We start from the raw sequence: 21335 nt of genomic DNA on the forward strand, positions 1-21335 counted from the left end.
ACCCTTTTCAACTTGTATGTCACCCCCGTGGCTATTACTGCGGAGCGCTATGGGGTGGAAGTAGTGACATACGCAGACGACACTCAGCTGGTGGTCGCTCTGACCCAACCAGCTGAACAAGCCGCCGCGAACTTCTCATCATGCCTCCAAGAGCTGGCTGGATGGATGGCGAAGAACTGCCTCCGTCTGAACGGAGACAAGACTGAGGTGCTAATTGTAGGAAAACCCCCCTCAGTCTGGTCATCTGCCTGGTGGCCACAGACCCTGGGGCCTCTCCCTACCCCCAGTGATCAGGTCAAGAACCTTGGAGTATGGGTGGACTCAAAGCTTAATTATGACTACCACACCAGACGGGTAGCTGGTACGTGCTTTTCGATTCTACGGAAACTCCGTAAGACCCTGGACCTGCTCCCAGAATCCTCAAGGAAGACCCTGGTCCACGCTCTTGTCACTTCGAGACTGGACTACGGCAATGCCTTGTATCTAGGCGCCAACGCCACTAGTCGGCGTCGACTGCAGACAATCCAGAATGCTGCCGCCCGTCTGGTCCTCCGGCTGCCCAGAAGAGCCGCCTCAAAAAAATCTCTACAAACACTTCATTGGCTTCCGATCAATGAAAGGATCGACTTCAAGGTCCTATGTATTGGTCACAGGATCGTACATGGCAAGGGCCCGGCCTTCCTTCGGAACCTTCTCTGCCCCTATACGCCTACCCGACAACTCCGCTCATTGGGAGCAGGCCTCCTCGCTGTCCCCAGACACAAGAAAGCCAGAATGGGGGGTAGATCCTTTCGCTCTCTGGCGGCACATAAATGGAATTCTCTCCCCCTGAGCTTAAGAGTGGAAACATCGGAGCTCATCTTCCGCAGGAAACTTAAAACATTCCTCTTTCCTAAAGAATAGCCCCGTCTATGTCTGACTGACGGAGCAACTAGCTCTTCTGACAGCGCGGGGACACACTGACAGTGTAACCAGGCGCTATACAAACTCAGAAATAAATAAATCCTGGAAAATTACGGAAAAATGTTTCACCCAGTCCTCGCTGCCAACGTTGGAGGAGAGCTGTGGATTTTTATCATCTTGGAGGAAAGGGGAGTTAACGGTGGACCAAAACAGGCGACTATCAGCGGTTTCTGCTGCCTTGGATAGGTGATCCCAGGCTTCCTGCTGTAATTCCTTCTTCCTTTTGGATAGCGCCTTTTTGTATTCAATTCTTAAGAATCTGACCCTGTTCTTGTCTCTTGGAGTAAGGGCTAAAGCGTGTTTAAGTTGCGAGAGAAGGGTCGTACAGGTATGGTCAAACCATCCGATCCCTTTTCCGCTTCTGCTGATTTAGTCCCCGTAAAGATGTTATTAATAACGTTGTTAATGTTAAGAAAATGAGTCATAACAGAAGCAGGCGGACATCCTGGAGTCAGGATAATATCAATGTCTGCCAGGCATTTATTTACAATTATAGGTTCCACTATAGCTGATTTTTCCCCTTTCCACCTAAGCCTAGTCCCATTAGCCCTGTGTGGCTCAATGTCATCCAAGATTCTTGTTGGCAGTTCTACTCTGCACTTCCACGTAGTTATTTGCATTGTGATATAGTTATGGTCGCTCAGGGCAGAAGCATCCCTTACCTTGGTCAGGCAGTGGGGTACCAAACTAGATGAAACCATAATATGGCCGATAGTGGATCCGCTATTCCGCCCAATAAAGGTTGGAATTGAACTCTCACTACCCCCTAGGTCAGTACTCACTAGCTCTAAATCATAAGAAGCCATGACGTTATTGATAGCCTCCCCATAGGCATGATGTGGGAAATGCAACATGCACTCCCCACTATTGGTTTGAATCCCACAAGCCCTGGAGGAGGACAAACTGCAGACTGTTAAATTAAAATCCCCTAACCAAATATAAGTAAAAGTGCATTTTGCCTCAGATATCAGCTTCATGAGGGCACAATCTAACTCCTCTATCACTTTGTGCCGTAAGTTATTAAAAATATTATTATAAAAATGTAGAGTTTCTATGGGCCAAACTCTGAATTATTGTGATTTGCATTGCTGAGGTTTTAGTTTATGATATGGTGGTAACTCATGTCGGTGCCCACAACTTTACACTGCTTCCGTGGATCACCAGAGACCACCAACTGGTTATATGCATATACAAACATTGTGCCAGGACACATTTTCCCCTAGGGGTTCATCCTTAGAAGAAGCACCCCCAGTCACAAGATTGTTGAGATGGCTCTTCCACTTCGTCATTGCCAGTTAAATTATTTGACATCACCTGTCAGTCTCGTAGGTCACCCGTTATGTTATCATCTGATATCACTCTGGAGGTAGGCAGGGCTAAACTGGGAATGGTCCTGCTGGTGATGAGCACCAGCAGTACTAAAAAGCACGTGCTGAGACGGGTCCCTATCGGGCTCTCCATTTTTGCCTTCAAACTCAGGATAAAAAAAAAAAATCTTAACTCTGCAGCAGTGCTACCCTTCACTTCCTTTTTATGTAACTTTAAAAAGACTTGTTATAGTTCTTTCAGTCTCATCATGTCAGAACTGAAGCATTTTCAATGTTATGTACCATGAAGCCGTAGTTGGTGCTTTTTTTTATCTTATGCAAATAACAAGCATTGACAAAGACAATACTCCTGGCTTGTTGTAGGTGTAAAGTTACTTGTATTATATATCTGGATGCATTGACAGAGCTGCAAAATACCAGTTGGGCAGCACCCTAGGCTAAGTAAAGATTTTTAGCTTATGTGTTTTCAAGCCACAGCCTTAAATACATCAGCCACGACTTTGAGAGGAACCCCCCCCCAGTTTTTTCATCCCACTTAACCCGTTGACCGCGGCGGAAATTCTACTGCTGTGCGGGTGATTTATGACTGGGCGTGGTTCGGAAAACCCCCGGCCGTCCTCCGCACATGCCCACTGTGACGTCGGACGGCCGGGGGCCATCCGACACACGCAAAAGGTAAGGCCCTGGAGATAAGTTTCTCCTCAAAGGTCACCACTAGTTTGCATTACGGTACCATGCAGAAACGAGCCATTCACAGTGGATCTGGTGGATCATTACCCACCTCTTGGATAGCAGCATGGCCATGGCTATGAATCAAAACATTCCTTGGCCTAGGACATAGGCTTAATATGCAATGTTTTGGTGACTGAGTGTCTCTATCCCCTTACATGCCTCTAAAGGCACTGGTTACTTGTTTCCAATCACTGGACACGCCCATAACCTACGGAGAAGGTCAGCTTCCCAGTATTCGCATCTTGGGCAAATGTTTGGTCTGGTTGGATACATTTTACTTAGCATCAGTAGGGTGAAATAAGCTCTATGTATGATTTTAAACTGCATTAAATGGGAAGCTACAATGTTATTGTTTTCTCTGTAAATTGTATATGAAGGTCTCTTTCCCATTTATCCTGTGTCATTATGAAATGTTGAGTGTTCCTTGTTGAGTGCTCTGTATATTGCAGAAATCAGTTTACCCCCTTGTGTTGGTTTACGGACAATAGTCAAGGAGGGTGAGTCTGCTGTTCTGCAAAGGAATCCCTCCGAAAGACCTGATTACGAGTGGGTCGATATATTGCAATGCACGGGTCGGAATTTTAAGTTTGACTGTATTTAACACATCTGAAAATTATTGGATGTGTTAAATACCTCAACTGTTGTTAAATTCTGGCAGGTCAAACCTGACAAAATATAACATCCGAAAGTCATATGGTGTTTACCGTACCATGCATGTTTTGGTACATCAAAGACCAAAACCGGCATGTTATTCCCCACAAACTCATAATGGGTGTTATTTATCGCACCCGATAAAAAACATAACCTGTGATTTTGTTGCTTATCAGGTGCTATAATAGCACATAAACTTGTAGTCAGGGCCCAAGACTCGAACTGCTCTTGCCTACACAGCGTGAAACAGGAAGTGTTCTGCCCCTACTTCAAAGTGATTTCTAGCCTCTTTAAAAGTTAACACTTTACCTCCATTCTATAAGTAGTCTATTATACCCTGTCCGCTCTGGATATCTCCTGTTGTTCCGGTATCATGCCACAATTCCTGAATACAGTGGAGGCCACCAATTTCAGCATCTGATGTAATTGAAACCATTTTCAGCACCAACTGCAAATTATGATTACCAAAACATTTTGGGAAGGAAATTTCGGGGCTCTCCCGCCTCCTTAGTGTGAGTGAAGTTTTCAATTCTATGTCAGGGAGGCATTCAGCAAACAGTATTCTGGAGGGCTAATCCAAGCCCCTCACACAGGTATTTAAGGGTGTTTAAGCTAATCCTAGGGCGAGAGCCTGCCCCTGGAGTAGTCCTGGACAGGAGGCACATCATTTCATGGAAGATATATGTAGCCATTTGGACAGTTCTATCATTTTCACTCATGCAAAGTGGATCTTTGAGGGACCAAATGAGTTTTGGCCTGAAGAGGACAGATTGCTCCATGCTGTGGAGGACCCTGCCAACATTCTTAATGGTGCCTGTCTTCTTATGCAATGACAACAATGGACACATCTGGAATGGCAGTTACAGTTAACCAACTGGCCGCTGGGACTGAGCTTAATGTCCCCCTCTGAGAGGCAGCTAAAGCAGTCTCTTCTGCCAGAAGCGCACAGCAAGCTTCATGAAATAATACCTACAGCTAGAGAGTTAGTTACATAAACTGTTTGGGTTCAAAGGAAGCAGATCCCAGATCTTAAATAGGTTTCTGGGACAAATAAAGGATGGAGCTGAATCGACTGATAGGATTTTGCATTTGAGTACAGTTTACTTGCAAGAAAAATGCGAATCAAAAGAGGAAGCAAAAATGGGCCGGCAATTGGTCCAAGCCATCTTCTCTACTCACATCCTGTTTCTGTGTCTGGGCCTCTGGCATTCCCAACACTTGCTCAATATTCCTGCTCTGTATTCTAGACTGGATCCCTTCCATTCTGCTTCAATTATGTACTATGAACTCTCCTACTAATGCTACTCTGTGATCTTCACACATACCTTCCTGTCCTTTTCCAATCTACCCTCAGTGCTTCTCAAATTGAAGTGCCTGACCACAAGATATTCAGGACCTTGCAATTCGTAATATACTTGCTCTTCCATCACTATATCTTCCAACAGGATATTTTCTATACTTAAGTTAGTGGCAATCCTTTTCTAAGTTTGTTTCTATCTACTTCTGGATCAGGACTTACAAATTCAGGATATCACACATCTTGCTTTAATGCTTCCTTGCATCTCAGCAATGCTACAGCTGATGTAAACAAACAAGAAAGGGCTTCGACAGCACACCTCTTGTTAGTTATGTAAACATGAATGACATTTGTGGGTATATGTAGCCCAATTCAACTTTAGTATACAGACATTAACAGCAGCTTTAGTCAGACATAAGGATCCAAGACGTGTAGTAATCTTGATATTCTTTTATTCCAAAAATCACTTCAATAAAAGTTCCCAGCACACGGCTTGCCGACACGTGTTTCGTCTTACAAAGACCTTTTCAAGGCAAAAAAAAATGTATATCCTAGACATCCGGAGGGTTCAGGGACCAAATTCGGTCTCCAACGTAGTGAAAGATTCACATGAAGTCGCCCTGAAATCCGAGTCTTAGAACGCTCGATTACTTCCAGTAAATGTTCTGCCTTGCTATCAGATGTTACACGACCCGGAACTGCAAATAACGCCACTGGGTAGTTGGTGTTGTGAGGGCAAATTGAGCACCCTAATCCAGACTTCTTGGGAAAAGAAAAATTCTTATATTGCACGTATAAACTACAGTATATATCTACGAATGTGCGGACGTTTCCCTATTAGGGAACACTACTACCCATTTCTTTGTTGACTACAGCTGATGTACTTTGTCCCATTGGCTCATAAAGCCTCCTGAGCCTGCTATACATATGGGGGCACTGTCCCAGTTTGCACTGCAGGGTGTCTGTAACAGGGTGCATCCAGCACAGAACAAGAGTGTGTCACCTATTACAGTAAATGGGCTCTCCCAAGGGAATCCACCAACTCACAGATGAATTTCCCATCATCCATCTGCACAGGAATTGTCATCACTGGATTTTCAGCTAAAGCCATCTTTAAGAGAAAAAGCCAAGGAAGAAGACTGCATTTCCCATCTGCACAGGAAGTGACATCATGGTATCCTGTGCTCCTCTCTTCTCTCAGGACCTATTTCATCGACGCTGCTGCATGAACGCACAGCAGATGTGTGCAGTGGGTGCGCCTCTGGTATATCAAAGGCAAAACCTTCTGCACCATTCCAGGCTTGGATCATGCCCAATGCCAGGAAATCTGGTTCTCCCAACAAACACTGATTCCCTGCTGCACTCCTCCATGCTTTTACTCCCGGCTGCTGCTTGCCGCAGCTGTGTCACACAGCATGACTCAAAATGGAAGGAGCATTTACATGCGCCTCCAACAAGTTCTCAGGCACTCTCCCACACCCTACCCCCACTAATACCGCACCAACAGTACCTCACAGTCACACAAACCAGCCACTCACTCACCCTCAAACAGAGCAAACACCACCTAAACAACACTCCATACTCGCATGCATGCTTCTCAACACCCATTTGATCATCAAACATGCCATTGAGATATGGAACCTGCACGATCACATTCAGGGCCTGCTCTTTCTCATGGAAACATGACTAAACCTATCCTGGCACCGGATATCACAAAAGCCATCCCTGCTGGCTACACGATCATTAGGCAAGACCATCAGCACAAGTCCGGAAGCGGAGTCACCATTATTTTCAAAGATACCACCTACACGAACAACTCATGTTCAAGATATGCAACATAGCCAACTTTTCCCTGAACAGAACACTTCTACAGACCACCAGGACTTAGAATATTGCACTGATCCAAAATCTACAGCCCTTCGAGGAAACCTTGGCCTCACCCAGCACGTTATTGAACATACCCACACCACCGGACACCTATTGGACCTGATCTTCTCCTCAATCAACAACGTCATGGTCAACGAGCCCGCACCTATACCTGGACAAACCAGGCTCTCAACAGTTTTAGAATACCCATCCAGCACCATCACAGATCTGCCACCACCAGAACCACCGCCAGTAGCCAGAAAGACATCTCAGAAGAGGAGTGGAAGTCCATCCTCAATGAGCACCAGCCCGAGCACACCAGCAACTTGATGAAATACATCAAAAACATCAACTGCTGGATCACCTCATACACTGACACCATGGCTCCCCTCAAGCACAAGCCACTGCAAGTAACTAGAGCGCAAACTGAGAAAAAGTCACGGCACCACCGATTAACATATCTCCAAATCAGCCCTAAGATGGTACCACATATGGATATGGAAAATCAAGCCTACAGCTCTTGCAGATTGCATCAATGCCATCACTAACAGCAGCATGGAAATCTTCGCCTACAAAGATTTCACTGCACCTCCTGCCACCTCCAACAACATCAACTTCTCACAAGCCCTTTGCAACAAGTTCTCTGAATTCTTATGCAACAAAACCACATCCATATGCAGCAGCTTTGAGCCTCAACCAGATCCAGTCACTGTCGCAACTCAAATTCCCATCATGATGTATGAACAAACCCTCACCTTGTGGCCTGCCATCACCACCATTTAAATTGCTGCCACCATGAAGACCATCCACTCAGGGGCTCCATCTGACCTTTGACACCCCCACGTTTTCATCAAAAGTCTTTTACCCATCAGTGAAGCACTAACACCTGTCCTCAACGCTTCCATTGACTCATTTATATTCCCAGACACCAGGAAGCATGCCACCGTCATGGCCCAGCTCAAGAAACCATCCACTGACCCAGCCGCGTTTTCCAACTACAGACCCATATTCCTCCTACCATACCCGGCAAAGGTCTTAGAGAAACTAAACAACCAACACTACACCGACCACCTCTGCAACCACCAGCTCCTCGACACCACGCAGTATAGATTCAGGCCCAACAGCTTTACAGAAGCAGCACTCATCGCCTTCACAGTCAATATCCGCATTATACTTGACAGAGGAGACACAGCAGCCCTCATTCTCTCGGACATCTCTGCAGCATTTGACATGGTCTCTCATCCATTTCAAATCAGGCATGTGCAAAAGATTGTCATCCAGGGACCCGCTCTCCACTGGATCTGCTTCTGCTTCTTCTTAACGGATAGAACACAAGCTGTAAGCCTGGCACCTTAGTCCTATGAAGCCTGTAAACTAATTTGCAGAGTGCCAGAGGTTCATCACTCTGCCCCACCCTCTTCAATGCATACATGATCCCTCAGGACAACGTCAACATTCTCTCCAATGCAGATGACATGCAACTCATACTCTCCCTCTTGGACAAGACCCAACACAAGAAACAAGTTCACAGCATGCATGTCCAAAGTCTCTAACTAGATGAAAAGGAGAGGACTCAAGCTCAAAACCAACAAGACAGAAGCAGTGATCTTCAGCAAGAACACCTCATCATGGGACTACAACTGGTGTATGGCTGAACTTAGACCCACACCCACATCTAGAACCCATGCCAGGAACCTCCGAATAATCTTCAACAGCAAACTGGACATGACCGCACAAATCAACGCTGTCAAGCCATCCTGCATCCACACTTTGAAGATGCTGACGAAGATCTTCAAATAATTCCCAAACCGCAGTAGAAAAACTGCCATTCATACCCGAGTCACCAGCAAATTGGACTATGGGAACACCCTCTATCACCAAGCAGCTTATTAGAATACTACAAACCATTGAGAATTCAACAGCCAAACTCATCATCGATCTCCCACACAGAACTCACATCCCACCACACTTCAGGGATCTACACTGGCTCCCACAATCACACTCAATTTAAACTACTCACAGGCACATTCATAGTACTACACAACTCAGGCCGCACCTACCTGAACAGTTGCATCTCCTTGCACCAAACACCTCCGCTCCACAGGACTTCTAGTTGAACACATCCCATGCATACACAGAACCAGATCAGGGGGATTGGCGTTCTTTTACATCAACCCTAAAGCATGGACAACATTCCGCTCCCAATCAGAGTCTCCTTTTCTCTTCTTAAATTCTGAAAGAAGCTGTAAACCTGTTTTGTCAATTAACCAACCTACCATAGGCAGGGATTGGTATGCACACCTGCTCAGAGCTAGGATACCCTCCCGGGTGATAGTAACCTTTACAATTACACATAACAAATCAACATAACATAACTCACACCTACTCTGGGGGTAGCACATTAGAATTAAGGTGGACCGGTTGTTTGAAGCAGGAGGTCCAACTTTCACTTTGCCGATGACAAGCTGGCCTGCATTTCAAGGGGGGGCAGAGATATCCCTGCAGGCAGGTACAGTGAGTCAATGCACCTGCCTATAGTGAGGTCCCTGGGTGTTTTGTAGGATTCCCTTTCCACCTTTGGAAGGGCATCCTTGTGTAAGGGCATTAATTGTGCCCCACCTCTGTGTAAACTCAAGGAATTGCACCCCCTAACAGAGCCTTTGTCTCTGTGTTTAGATCTTTTATACTGCACTAAATATACCCCAAGTCCCTACTTACTCTAGGGTTTTCTTAGTATGCTTGCATCAGGATCTGTAATACAGCGCAGGTGTCGAAGCAAAGTATGTACTAGCCCCAAGCAAATGAGATAACGCCCTGTTGTGAACGCGACAGCACAAAATGTGTGCAAGTTCAATCCTTGTTAAAGAATGGGCCACGCAAGTATCTGAAACCCTTCTTTAATAACAAAGTGCTCAGCGGCGAAAGATGCAGAAATTAACCATGTAATTTGCCTAGGGCACTTACCTTAACACGGACCCTGGTATACTTCTTTCTTCTGTGCCTGTTGCTGTTAACCTAGCCATTCATTCTTGAGGCCCTCCTTAGCTGTTCTTCTCAGCAGGAGGCTCTTCTTTCTTGTCTGCTGCAGTTAGCCTACATATCATTGTACAAACTCCACCTCTCAGCCTTTTGCCAGCTTGCCTTTGCCTATTGGAGACACAAGATTCCTTCCAGCTATAGACACCCATGAACATCTGAAGCTATATCCTGGTCTTTTTTGTGGACCTCAAATCCTGTTTTCGCTTAGAAATATGCCTCCTCAGGGTGGTTTCTGATTTTTATTGTGTTTTTGGTCGACCTGTTTCAGCTATAACAGAATAGCCTTAGAGAAGGCAACTGCTAACCCCAATTTTGTTTTAAAAATACAAGAAATCACTAAATAGGTTAGACTAACCCCAATAACCATCTTTGTAATCTCCAGCACTCAAAGATGAAAGAGCTTCTATCATTTCTGTTGTCTAGAAACATGAGCAAGAGTGCATTGAGACAAATGAAAAGCAACAGGTGAGCTTGTTACAAGCTGTTATTGTACTTTGTTGACATCATTTGGTTAGGATTAAAACTATTGTCTAATATTTTCACAAAAACCACACTGAAAAGATTTCATATGAGACCTTATAGCAATACTAAGTTATCCTTTGGCATTTATATACCTTAACTTCAGACGCTAATTCACACATAAGTTGGGTAACACAGTCTTATGAGGTCTGTTTTCCATCACAAGGCACGTCTACCAACCTTTGATTATTGGATTCCCATGGACAAGCTATAGAAGAAGTGTCAAGGTAAGAAAATTCTTATTTAGCTCTTTTTTGCAGACATTCCCCAGATTAATGTCAAGATGACCTTGGCTCCTCTAATATACAGCTTTTTTTACAAGAACTAATATTGGGCCATACTATTATAAATCTAGATCTGCTGGGGGTCTTGGCTTGATAGCCTAAGATGGCGGACATGTGAGCCCGAAGCTCCGTATATGCCTGCCAATTATCCTAATACATCCATGGTAGCTGGGGGCCCAGGCACCCGGCGGGCAGTCCCCTATACAGGAAAAGGAACTCAGAAGTCATCCAGGGCTGTATGCTGGTTGAGGGAACCCGAGTGATCTGAGAGTTTGTGAGCGGGCCTGCGCTTCCCAAAATGGCAGTCTAGATCTCCCGTGGGACAGAGGCAGTCCAGCCTTGAGGGGTGATCAGATCAGCCCGGGCCTGTGGGGGCTAGATGAGGACTGCCTAGCAGAGTGACGGTGTCACAGAGGTGGTTCCTTGGTGGAGCGAAGAGATCAATAGGGACCGAGCTGCTGCAGTGAGACCGGAGCCCGGGAGGCCCCTGCCGCAGCCTGGGTGGTGCTGTAGTGCTGCTGTGCCTGAGCAAGACCCCCGTAGACGCCCTGGCCTCCGTGCTGGCTGAGGGAACATGAACGACCGGGACCTGGGAGTGAGAGAGTGGGCCTTTGCTTCCCAAAATGGCAGCCTGGATCTCCCATGTGACTGAGGCATTCCAGCCCTGGGAGGTGTTCGGACTGGGCCGAGACTGTGAAGGTTAGATGAAGGCTGCCTAGCGGGGACACAGTGCCGCGGAGGTGGCTCCTTGGTGAAGCGGAGAGATCTGCGGTGGCCGGGCTGCCACTATGAGAGCGGAGCCTGGGAGGCCCCGCCACAGCCTGGGTGGTGCGTAGCGCTGCTGTGCCTCACCAAAAACGCTGAAGAGCAACCAGGAAAGGAGACCAGGCGGCTACCAGAAAGGAATGGCGGTGAGTGGCTGCATTGGATGCTCGGTGCCTGGGTCGGGCCCGGTGTCGACATGGGGTGAAGCGAGGTCCAGTGACAGGCAAGAACGGCAATAACTGTGGCACTACTGCGAGTGGAGCCCCTCTCTGGGTTGAGAGCCCATGGACTCGAGTGGCGGCCTGGGACTGTGAGGGGACATCTGTGAAGAACACAGCCCGGGCAGGGGAACGGCACGATCAGCAGTGGGTTGGAGACGCCTGATGTTATTGCCTACTGGCTAGGACCCAAGACAGGAGGAAGGCTGCGGAACCTGGGCCTACAAAACCAGGGTCTGACCCTGTAAGGACTAGATAGCCGGAGGAGATCTGACCAGCTGCTGTGACCTCCGGAGGTCCCTACATTATTCAGCCCCTGACCAGAATATAACTGGGGGCGACTCCCCTGGGCTCGAGATATTGACCGACCTGAATAGAAATCATGAGGTGGTCCGAATGACAGAGCGAGAAAGAGATTCTCCCCCCATGAGATTGCGAAGAACAGCAGGGGCTAGACCGGCCCTGGACCCGCGCACCCCTGGACGCTTCTGCTGGAGCTCCGGACAGCGCTGGAGTGGCAGGGGCCTCCATTTGGTGATCATTTACAATCGCTGGGCAACAGGACTTTAGAACCGTGTGGGGGTGACTCGGGTTAGTCTCACGATCTTGCATGGCTACACGCTACTACATTGGACATTGGGCACTGTAGGTGGGATTGCCCCACACCACTGTTACCTCAACTGCTTCTGAGTACACCCTATTATCCAAGATTGGCAAGCCCAGGGCGAGACAGATGGGGGCCACTCAAGATCAGGAAGATGAATCTCGTGAGCAAATACAGAACAATCACAGAATTGTCCCCAGGAAGATCCAGTGCAACAATTGGCCAAAATATTAGAAGCCATAGCCGATACCAAAGCAACATTGCACCAAGATATAAGCACGATGTCAGTAGGACTGGGTCTCCTTAGGGCGTAACATAAAAAACTGGCTAAAGAGTGAAATTTACGGAATCCTCAATAGCGGACCTCACACCGGCGCACCAAGCACTTTCTCTACAGGTGAGTGAACTTTCCAACAGGGTTCGCACACTGGAGCGCAGAGCTGAGGATGCAGAAGGTCGGAACAGGAGGAATAAGATCAGAGTCCTGTTCCTACCGGAGGGAGTGGAAGGAAGCAACATGATTGCCTACCTGGAGCACTGGCTCCGCATGGTGGTCACACCGGAGGGACTGTTAACCTTCTACACTCTAGAAAGAGCCCACTGGGTCCAGGCCAGGCTACCGGCTCCGGGTCGGCCCTCATGCCTCGTGGTGGCCAAAATACTCCACTTTAAAGACAGGGATACTGTGTTGCAGAAGGCATGCACCAACAGACCTTATGTGGTGGGCAATAGTAAAGTCTTCTTATTCCCCGATTATACGCTAGATGTCCAGAGATGAAGTGCATCTTTTCTTGAAGTCAAGAAAGCACTGAGAGACGAGGAACTCCAATACCCTCTAATATTCCCAGCCCGACTGCGTATACTCTTAGATGAGAAAGCACATTTCTGTGAAGACCCCAAATTGGCATGGGAATGGATTGAAGCCTACAAAACTGAAGGACCACAGGCAGCACGGGGACTCGCGGGACGCTCCCTGTTTGTGAACCCAGGAAATGACCCAGGCGTGGTGCTCCAAAGAAGCTAAGACCACGCAAACAGAGAGGGAGAGAGCAGCGGCGTTGCAGGCTGTGGCTGAGATACTGCTGGACCGACAATCCCCATCAGAGGTGGGATCACCCTCAGTGAGAGGGACAGAGGGATCAGAATCCGACCCCTCCCAAGGAGATAGTATAACCCTCCCAGTAGTGACCCCAAAGACGGCAGATGAGATTATCTGACAATAGATCCTCACACAGTCAACCTACAGGAGTGGGGGATAACTGTGGGCGGAGAACTCCGCTCCGCCCGGGGAGTATGCAGAGATTTGCCTACTCTGCATTCCACGGAGAACGCAGAGTAGGCAAATGTCTGCACACTCCTATAGAATCCCAGGTTAGATGTGCAGGACATCTAACCTGGGATTCTATAGGAATTCTATAACGCATATTAGCAAGCCCATTATCGCTGTTTTATCAGCAGTTTCCTGCCGCTAAAACAGCAATAATTTTAAGGTTCCTTGCTAATATGCCCCCAGGTTAGGCACCTTCCTGGGTGGGTACACCGGCCTTCAACAGCTCTATCACACATACCGAATTCTTGGGCCAGACCTTTTCTGACCACAGCCCATTATTGATGACTTATCAACCCCCGGATGAGAGCCCCCCAATCGCCCTATGGAGACTTAACCCTGTAATGTTATGTTATGTTATGTTATGTTAAACACACTTCTATAGCGCGCATCTGCCCCAGCCAAGGGGCGTCCCGACGCTTCAAGAAGGATACCCAGACACAACACAGCAATACGAGGGCGGAAGCACACAGATTTGAAACTTTAGGAACTATGAGGGAATAAATGCGTTTTGATAGCCCTCCTCAATTTCAGCAGCTCATCTATTTCACGGATGTGGGAGGGAAGAGAATTCCACAGTTTTGCAGCCAATCTAATACTAGAGGATACCCCATTCAGAGAGTCCCTTGTTACCCTCATTGATACATTCTTCCCCGTTTATACCCACACTGCATCCACGGCATTGGTAGAGTGGGAGGCGTTTAAGGTGGGGGTGAGGGGACATTGCCTGGGTCAGTCAATTGGAACACAGAGGGAAATTCGGCAAGAACTAATAGACTTGGCGGATGAGCTGATAAGGCTAGATAATGCACAGGGAGCTGACGTCCACACCTTGTTAAAACTGCAGGAAATACATACACACTACAACGAGACCTTAGAGAGACTGGGGTGCAACAATCATAGGGAATACCTCGATAGTATGCAGAGGGAGTAGGGGAAAGCTGGCTGCCTACTAGCGTGGTTGATCAAACCAGAGACCCGAGGGACACAGATTACACACACCTGGACTGAAACAGGTGAAACTATTTATGACCATGAAGCGATTAACACCTTATTTCCTAAGTATTATGAGATGCTGTATACTGTCCCCCTTCCAGTCCCACAATCTGCATGAGCAGGGTGGCCCAGTGACACCACAAAGCTATCACAGACATGGCCTCTGGAAAAACACCAGGGCCGGATGGCCTCTCTGTGGAACTATACGCAAGATATGACCCCACATTGGCACAACAGCTGGAGACTCTGTACACGGAATCCTTACGACTATACCTCCCTGAAACTACCCAGAATACGCTTGTGATCCCACTCCCCAAGACTTCAGAGGTGGGTGCCCGGGTGAAGGATTACAGACCACTCTCTATGCTCAACATGGACCTCAAGATTCTCAGTAAGGTCCTGGCACTTAGATTACTCCAGCATATGAAATCCCTTATACACCCTGATCAAAATGTTTCATACCGTCCTGTAACACCTCCTATAACCTACGCAGACTCTACTCCATACTCTACCATTCTGAGGCGAGATCCATACCACAGGCCGCAGTCCTTTCAATCGACCTGGAAAAGGCCTTTGACACAATATACTGGGACTACTTGTTCGAGACAATGCGACGCATGGGCCTCGGGAAGGGCTCCGTGAAATGGATGCATCTTCTTCATACATGTCCAACGGCAAGGGTTAAGATGGGCAAAACCAGTAGCGGCTCCTCTTGGGAGTGCTGCGGGTCGATGGGGCGGGGTAGGGGAGGGGTAGGGTGGGGGGTAGTAAACTCTGGAATTGGGCCGAATCTGATATTCACTGCTTTATTTCTCCAATTGTCTCCAGCATGACGTGTTTCGGCTGCGTCACTGCAGCCTTGTTCACATGACTTTTCGAATACAATTAAAGTGCTTAAATAGTGATTTCCTGGCTGAGCATGTCACATGGCGCGTAGAACTAAACAAAATACTATGTATATAAACAATAGTATTAAAAAGGATCTATCAATGCAAAATATGTTGTGTATCAATAATTAAACAATTAAAATTCTTATAAATATACCCACAACATATTTAGAAAAATATAGCAGCAATATATAACTCTGTCTAAAACCTGTTTTTCCTCCGCATTGATAAAGATACGACATAGCATCTATTTACAAATTGGGCCTAGTGGCTTGACTGCATAGTATAAATCCATTACTCTTGATCCTATATTGTCATGTCAGATAAAATGATATTAAAATGGCATAGCAAACTTCCAGGTTAAAAAATAATCATATAAAAATTAATTAATAAATACCGTGAATGCATGAGCGGACAAATTGCTAAAATCCATTGCATTATAGCTTGACCTCCAAACATATTATACCATATATATAAATATAGATAAATTCAAGTGCAAGTGCATTACACGTTGAAAATCCCTTAACTATCTTGATCTTAACTGTGATTCGTACATTGTCAAGTCCCATGATGATATTACAATACTTCAATTTCCATTTTCCATTTATATTTATATTTCCAGGAACCTATCTTGTGATACACTAATCCAAACCATTATCAGAGCTCGACTTAGAGTTGTAAAGTTCAATATCTATGTCTAGTATAGATTTCATAGGAGTAGATTAGTTGGTGCAACAGGATAGCTAAGACATTCTTACATTAAAATTCAGAAATCAATTGAGATCTGTGGGGTGCTACCTCTAAAGCTGTTATAATTATAAAGGTTATAAAACCTACCCTACTAGCAGTTTTACAGAAAATTGTGTAGGTCCTTCCCCGTGTTCATACCTTTTGGGATCCTCGTATCTAGTAAAAGAATGTACTTGGATTCTAGCTGCCTGAGTTATTTCTCCCTGTTGCCTCCCCTTATACTCTTGGGCACTGAGTCGATGATATAATAACTAAGGTCATTCAAGTTTTTATCATGTACCAACTTGAAATGATGGGCTACTGGGTAGCTCTCATCCTAGTTTACAATTGCCCTTAGATGTTGAAGAATCCGGTTAAAGGCTTGCAACTTTGTGCTGCCTTTGTATTTTAGCCCACAGGTGCATTGCAATACATACACCACATATTCTGTGGGGCATGTGTATAGTCCTTGGATCTTAAAAGGGTTAGTATCAAAAGCAGTGCAGTATTCGCTAGTATTTACACCAAATTTACAGGCTCTGCATGATATGCACCTGTGGAACCCTGTCTTACTCGATAACCAGTTCTTAGAGTTGACCACCTCTGGACTTGATTTCTCTAGGGCATCCCTCATAGAGGGCGCCCTTCTGAAGGTGGTAGATGGTTCCTCTGGTAACAATTGAGCTAGGGTGAAATCGGCCAATGTTTTTTAATGATCCCCTCACTTTCCTTTCTTCCATGTTGAACGTGGTGATAAGGCTGATCTGATCTTGATTTTTGATGGGATCTAAGTTGTCTCTCAACTTGTCTTTATTAATTACCTGATCCAGCCAAACATTCCTCTCTGCTATGGCTATTGGCCTTAATCAAAGCAGAGGGTGTGTCCTCACTCGGACCATCAGAGCAAGGTCTGTTTAAAATGTTCAACACCTCGCAAACAAGGAAAGACGACACCGTGTTCTGGTTCAGTCAAGTTATTTTAATCAGCTCAAGGAAAGACGCGTTTCGCGTGCCTTGCATGCTTGCTCACCAACAGTGCATTATGTGAAAATCACCATTTTTAAATCATCGTGCTCATACCCAGTCACATGATGTGACTACAAATTCAGTGCATTAAAAGAAAGACTGGTAGTTCTTTCACTAACTTGTGGCATGGCGTTTTTTCAGTGCAAAATTAATTTCATTAAAATACCCAACACACAACTATTGTCCCGTATAAATTGTAAAATACATTTAAAAACTACTGCCTTGCAGTCATAGACATATGCGTGTTTGTGTGTCAACATGATTTTCGACACACGGTATATTTATTGCTGTTAAATACTGTAATTTCAATGCTGCCCATCGCATGCTTGTTTATAATTATAGCGCCAAAGGAATTACCATTCAAAACATTTCACACTTGTATTTATACTCGTTATCAAGCCCAAGTGGGCAACAGTATGCCACATGTTATACTTCATTCATAGCTCCTATTCAGTCCTTCAAAAAATAATAAGTGAATGTTGTGAGAAGTTGGCCTGATACATGATGCTCACTAGTTCTAGTGATCACCTTGTATCAGTCCAAACAACCCTTATGGTGATTGGTTGTAAGTCAACCTTATAGACCAGCTATCCTAATGGTAGCATGAACAAAGCAGTCTTAGGCTAAACTCTTTTGGCATGTGAAGCAAGCTGTTTTACCACAATATAACCCCTTGAACACCAGATGAAAGGACACCACACAGGTTGTTATGAAAATAAACAGTATATTTATTAATACCAACACCTCTGAACTCTTTATGAGGTCAGAGGGCTAAGCACATGACAATCTCTTAAGAAAAATACGATAAGTTGCCCAAAATTACAATGGTGCCCTAGGGGCACGACAAACCATATACTAAGTAAGTGGAATGTGAGAGTCGATAAAAGGAATGGAGCTGTCCAGAGGCTGTAGGATCGATGGGACCACGCTACACTAACTCTAGGTAAGTAATAGGAGGCCCACGGAACGCGTGTGCAGAGTGTGAACTCACACGCGAGATGCGTACCAACGTCTACAGACAGTACAGTTCGAGTAAAAGGTGAGTACGGACAATCCTGACTAGTTAGGACTAAAACGACTGTGGAACTGGACACTAGGACAGTTAAACTACCCTTGAGCACCGAAATGCTCTCGTTACCTCACCCACGGGCTGCGGGTGCATAGGTGCCAAAGTGTGTCGGGTTCTCGCGTTGAAGTCAATGGAGCCTAAAAGAAAAGATGCTGCAGGCGACCAGGAGGAAGATGTCCGGTGCGATCCAAGGGTGGATCGGTGAAGAAGAGGACCTGAAAGCAGAGGGGACAGTGTTCAAAGTCACTAGCCAGTGACCGGTGTGGAACCAGGAAGGAACAAGATGCTGTTGTCGCGATCAGGTGAAGAGTGGACGCTTGACTCTGCAGCCACGTGGACCAGGAGGTGTCTTCGACGACCAGGATGGAGGCACGAGCTGTCGGCGGGTCGGATCCGGGATTGGAGTCAACAGGCCTTGGCAAAGGCAACCCACGCGGTGAGTGGAAAAGGCGTCTGGTGCGGACTAGGAGAGTCCGGGGTGCCCCTCTTTTGGAAGGGTGCAAGAGCCAGTCTGGAGCAACCAGACCAGCAGTGAAGATTCAAAGGTTCGTCGTCTAGGAGGCCACTAGCCAGCCGGCAAGTGACCAGACAACGCGTCGAGCAGCAGACAAGCAGAAGGGCCCCACGCAGATCTCGTGGAAGCTGGAGGGCTGATCTTCGGTGCAGGGGCTGCTCGGGGCTGGGGCTTCTCAATCCCCAAAGCACTTGGTCGAGTTTACCTCGGGAGTCGTGCTGGAAGCGAAGTGCAGGTTCGTTCAAGATGGCCAGTCCCACGTGTCTCGTCGCACCCACGGGTCTCAGCTTTGCTGCAGATGTGAGTTGAGGTCGGAGAGGTCTGGGAATCCGGGTCTCGTCAGGCTCTGAAGTCTGGATCCTCGAGGGAAGACGACAAAGTGAAGCCGCTGGACGCTTGATGGTGCCTGCAGTTGCAGGGTGGACACTCCTTGTCCACAAGGGAGATTCTTCAGTCTCTGTGGAGCAGAACGTCGAAGTCCAGAGTTTCTTCTTGTAGAATTGTTCAGGATAATCTAATTTGGAATGGGACCAGCTCCTACCTTTATCCTACTAAAGGGGGCTGCACTACTGACTAGGTCCCTCCCCTGGGTGGGACCAGGAAGGGGGGTGGTTACACCCCCTATCCTTTGTCCGGTTTCCCGCCAGAGCTGGGGCAGGGATGCCCCAGCAACTGGTTTGAACCGGTGTATGCACAGGACACCTTGTGTGCCCCGGGCATGTCTCATTCCTTTCAGGCCTGTCCTACCCAATTCACAAAATCCTGTCTGGGGTGGTGCTAGCACCTCACAAGGCAGGAAACCCTTTGTCCAAGTCCCCCTCGCTGGAAGGACTCCCAGCAGCAGGAGGTCAGACTTGTATCTGTGGTGGCAGCATCCATTTTGTGATGCCAAGGCTCGAGTTAACTTTAACCGGGGTTCTCAGTTACATACATGTTGTGTCCCTCTAGAAGGGTGGGATGCTACCCCCGTCGCCAGAATTGGCGAGGGGGTAGTATTCCAATTCGTATGACAACTTACTCGACATGTTTTGATAATGTTATACCAGAGTTGGCATTTAACCGCAAGGTTGATAATGCACTTAAGAGTATATGGTATAGCGTTATCATGGAAACAGCTAAAGGACTTGGTTACGAAAGCTGTAGACAGGCTCAGCTCATGCTAGAGCACCATCTCACATAATTCCAAGCACTCTGCCTTCAGGGTTGATAAGGCCTGCCATAGGAGTGACTCATAGGAGGATATGTGTCCATTTTTAGGGTTAGATATAGGTATTCTATATCTACAGCAAAGGGTGATTACACCACCTTGCCCCAGCTGTCGTGCAGCCAGTTGTGTCAGTTTTAGATGGCCAGAGAGGCGTGGCATAATACATGCTTCAGCCCCTGGTAGGCCCTGGGTACACCTATGCCCTGGGTACAGGGACTGATAAGGTGGCCCAGTACCAATTGGTAAATGCACCTAAAGTACATGGTTGTAAATTTAGAGAGAGAACAGCTAGGCTGTGGGTCTGATTAGCAGGCCCACAGCCAGGGAAAGTCGTAAACCAGTGAAGCAAAAAGCAAAAATCTGGGGTGACCATAGGATTGCAGACCCCACTCTCCTACATAACCCCCCCCCCCCAAACTTAGGGACATTAAACTAACCTTGACCAGGTGAGTCTGCCTGTTCTAAGTGGAAATACCTGGAGAGACCATCTGCATTGCCATGGTCAGTCCCTGGTCTGTGCTCCACTGTAAAGTCCATCCCCTGTAGGGAAATGGACCACCTAAGAAGTTTGGGGTTTTCACCCTTCATCTGATTTAGCCATAAGAGGGGCTTATGGTCGGTCTGAATCTTGAAGTGAGTTCCAAACAAGTATGGCCTCAACTTCTTCAGGGCCCAAACCACAGCAAAGGCCTCCCTCTCAATAGCTGACCAACATTTCTCTCTAGGGGTCAGCCTTCTGCTTATAAAAGCAATGGGCTGGTCATGACCATCAATATTCAGTTGAGATAGAACAGCTCCCACACCCAACTCAGATGCATCTGTCTGGACAATGAAGGTTTTGGAGCAGTCAGGACTCTTGAGAATAGGTGCAGTACACATGGCCTGCTTTAGGTCATCAAATGCCTTCTGACAGCTAACTGTCCACTGAACTTTCTTTGGCCAGTCAGTCAGTCAATTATCTTTATTCGATTATTAAAAATCATAAAAGAGCGAGCAATAATACATGACAACATTTCATCAGGACACATAATAATATAGATCAATATTTTGTTAAAAAACCCTAAAATCACATTATACAGAATAAATTATACATTAATGTTTAAAAAGAGTAAAATCGATAAAATATAAAAGGTAAACATTAGTCTGGGACAAGGTGCCTAATTCTAGAACGATGCTTATTTGTACGTACGCCTGCAACCAAAAAACTAGCAACATGAAATGCTACTTTTAAGTTCGGAAGAAGTTGCAGGAACATCATAGCTGGTTTTACCTGTGTAAAACCCAAATTGCACAATATAGGCAGCAAATATTTTT

The sequence above is a fragment of the Lissotriton helveticus genome, chromosome 4_1, assembly GCF_964261635.1.
Source record: "Lissotriton helveticus chromosome 4_1, aLisHel1.1, whole genome shotgun sequence".
Classification (NCBI taxonomy): Eukaryota; Metazoa; Chordata; class Amphibia; order Caudata; family Salamandridae; genus Lissotriton; species Lissotriton helveticus.